Raw genomic sequence first — 3,382 nt, 5'->3', positions numbered from 1 at the left:
GCAATGTTAGTCAGATCGGTCCAAAGTGTATTTCTTTCTTGCATACTATTTGAAGCATATATACCAATAAAATTGAATTGACAGCCATTCTTTTTGTCCTCCACCTTAAGATGAATGAATTGATCGGTAGCAGAAATAAACCAAGCATTAATGGAGTTAGGATGCCATAAGACCCATATTCTACCAAATGTTTTACTAGAGTCATTGGTAAACAGTTCTGCGTCTGACCATATTAAATTCTTTTGAGCAAGAACGAGCGATTTTTTAATTTTTGTTTTTATGAGAATAGCAATATCACATGCGGCAGACTTGATTATTCTATTGAGCTCCTGACATTTTTCAGGCTTATTAAGTCCACGAACATTCCAGCAAATTATCTTCATCAAAAAAAGAAAGTAAGGTATTCATTCTACGACTTTGAATGGATAGTACCATCCTTTTTCTTATCCTTAGGTTTTGCATTTTCCTCCCGCACAATATATTTATCTTTTAAGGCTTTATTTCTATATTTATCCACTTCATCCACAGCTATCAAATTTTTAAACTTTATACCTTGAGTCAAGTAGTCTAATATCCTGGTTAGTATGATTTATTGATGCATGAGATAGTTGAGGCAGAATATACTTACTAACAAGGTCTGTTGGGGCCTGTGTTTGTTGTGGCAGAATATCCTTGCTGGCGATGTTTGTTAGTGCTTGAGTTTGTTGAGTCACAATGTCTTGGTTGGCATGTTGAGTGGATATTGGAATTCCTGTTGTGGATGGATCCGGTAATATAGTAAGAGATGAAGTTTCCAACTTCTGCTTCTCCTGTCCATGAGTACCATGGGCTGTTGTGGAAAGCTCCGACATAATAGGGAGAGATAAAGTTCCTGATTTGTCTTGTCTATGGCGCTGTCCCTACGAGTCGAAATGCTCACACATCTGCGTCACCACCGGTTCTACTACCATTAGGGGAGGTTTGCCTTGTTGCTGAGGCATCTGACGTGGCCTATAGATCTTATTAATTGGTTTCGGGGTTTGTTGACAGGCTCCATTTGCATGACCAAAAGATAAGCAACTCTTGCATCGTTGTGGCTTCCAAGAATATGTATGGCATCCCCTTCAAGATGTAAAGCTGTAATTTCCACTATGGATGCATCCACAGTTTTATGGTATCGTAAATATCGCTCCGCGCACGAGATCCAACCAATTGGGTCTCCTTCTTCCCATCTAGAGAAGTCCACTCTCATGCGCGAATAGTTGGGGTCGGTCATAGAGCCTCCCCTCTCTTGAAAGTCATCTCTTTGGGCATAATGTGATTGGTTAGAGCTCTCTCCTTGATGTGATTTCTTCGGGCTTGGTAGTCGGCCCAAACTGAATTCGGTAAGGAGAGTTTGAATCTTATCCTCCATTCACGCCTCAAAGGCTTCAAATTTAGCATTGCAATCCTCCTCAGATGCCATAGTATATGACACCAAATCTGTGATGTTAAGATCTCTCTTTTGTTGATGGGTTAAAGGCATGTATAGGTTTGATATAAATCAGTGAAAGTTTGTTGCAGAATTGTGTTGTCTTGTAAGAGCAGAATTATCATCGTAGAAACAGCGGTTTCTCGACGAAATCTCCACAAAAAATTTGAAAGATTTGAGGAGGGAATTGACAGCAATATCTCAGTTTATATGACAGCAAGGATGTCCAATTTAATCAAGAAAATTTCAGCAGTAACAGCAATAAAATTGGTGTAAGTTGCGATAACAGAATTCTTGTCGAAAAATTTCAGCAACTTATGATGAAAATTTACAGCAACATAGGAACGAAATTTTTTTTTTTTTTTGTATTTTCAAATAGGGATAACTAAATTGCAGCAGCAGTAAGGTAGGAAACCAGAACCTGTTGCAATTCATGGGGAGATCAAAGGATGATCTGTGGTGGTGGAGATGACGATGGAATTTGGTGACGATCTTTTAAGCAATTGTGGGAATTGCTTTGGGCGGTTGTGGAGGGTTGATGGATGGCTGTGGAAGGGCACCGAGATGCCAAGAACGCTGCTCTGATACCAAGTGATAGAACCCTTACATATTCTAAACTTGGGGTTGATCTATTTAGGGGATCGGCCGCCTTGGAACTTTATAGGGGTTCCTCCCTCTAAGTTGCTGCTAAAAGGCTGCAGAAAAGATTCATCTATTGCTTATGAAAAGAGGTGGAATACATGACTATTTATAGGGCTTCTAAACCCTAACTCCTAATAGGACTCCTACTCAAGACTCGTACTTCTAACCAACTCCTAATATGACTCATACTCAAGACTCCTATTCCTTTACAACTCCTTATTTTTCTCTAAGAAACAACCTCCTACATGAATGTCCCTCTCAATTAGGACTCTCCTAGCTAGAGTCCTAACAGAATGTCCCTCTCAATTAGGACTCTCCTAGCTAGAGTTCTAATAGAATGTCCTCAATTAGGACTCTCCTAGCTAGAGTCCTAACAGCCTTCTTCCTCCCCTTCTTTCGCAGACACAGTTGCTGCATACGTAGTCGCTGTCATCGCGGCCGCAACCCCATCCGCAGCCCCTTTTCCCCCCTTTACTTTCTTTTCTTTCCTAGCTGCAATTGCCGTAGTCGCAGTCGTAGCCATGGCCTCTTCTTCCTCCCCTGCTTATCTTCCTCTCCTTCTTCTCTTCCAACTGCAGCTGCCATCGCCGCAGCCGTAGCCCCTTCTCTTCTTCCTCTCCTTCCCTTCTTCCTTCCTCTTCCTCTTTCCTTGCCACAGCCATAGCTGCCACAGCCGCAGCTGCAGCTGCTTCTTTCCCTTCTCGTCTTCCATCTCCTTCTTCCTTCTCCTTCCTTTCTTCGTCTTCTCTTCTTCCTCACCTTCTCTTCCTCTCCTTCTCTTCTTGCTGCAGCTGCCACCGCCGCAGTCGTAGCTCCTCCTTTCCCTTCTCTTCTTCTCCTCTTCTTCTTCCCTCCACCACCCCGGTGTCACACACGCCCTCTCCTTTGTTTCCTCTGCAGGAAGCAGAGATATCACAATCTCTTCTTCTTCTCTTCCTCTTCTTCTCCTCTTCCCTTTTCCTCCGCAACGCCACACACCTCCTCGCTGTAGCCTTGCCGCAGCTATCCTCCTCTCTTCTTCTTCTTCTTTCTTCTCCCCACGCCCCACTGCTCCTCTCTTTGTTTCTCGAGAAATAGAGAGCGTGGGAGGCGGTGGGATAAAACCAAAACTTTCGGTTTTATTTTTTTTTTGTAAGTTAATAGTTTAGTCTTTGAAATTTCTATATTTACATATAGGTCCTCCGATTTATAAATAAATCTTTATTAATAATTTTTAAAAGTGAGGGATATTACATGGACGGGGCTCTCACCCTCCCAAGCGCCCCTTTCCAGGGGACTTGGGCCCTGTCC

The sequence above is a fragment of the Musa acuminata genome, chromosome BXJ2-1 (genome assembly GCF_036884655.1).
Source record: "Musa acuminata AAA Group cultivar baxijiao chromosome BXJ2-1, Cavendish_Baxijiao_AAA, whole genome shotgun sequence".
NCBI classification, from domain to species: Eukaryota; Viridiplantae; Streptophyta; class Magnoliopsida; order Zingiberales; family Musaceae; genus Musa; species Musa acuminata.
The sequence above is the reverse complement of the archived record's forward strand: the minus strand, read 5'-3'. Positions refer to the sequence as shown.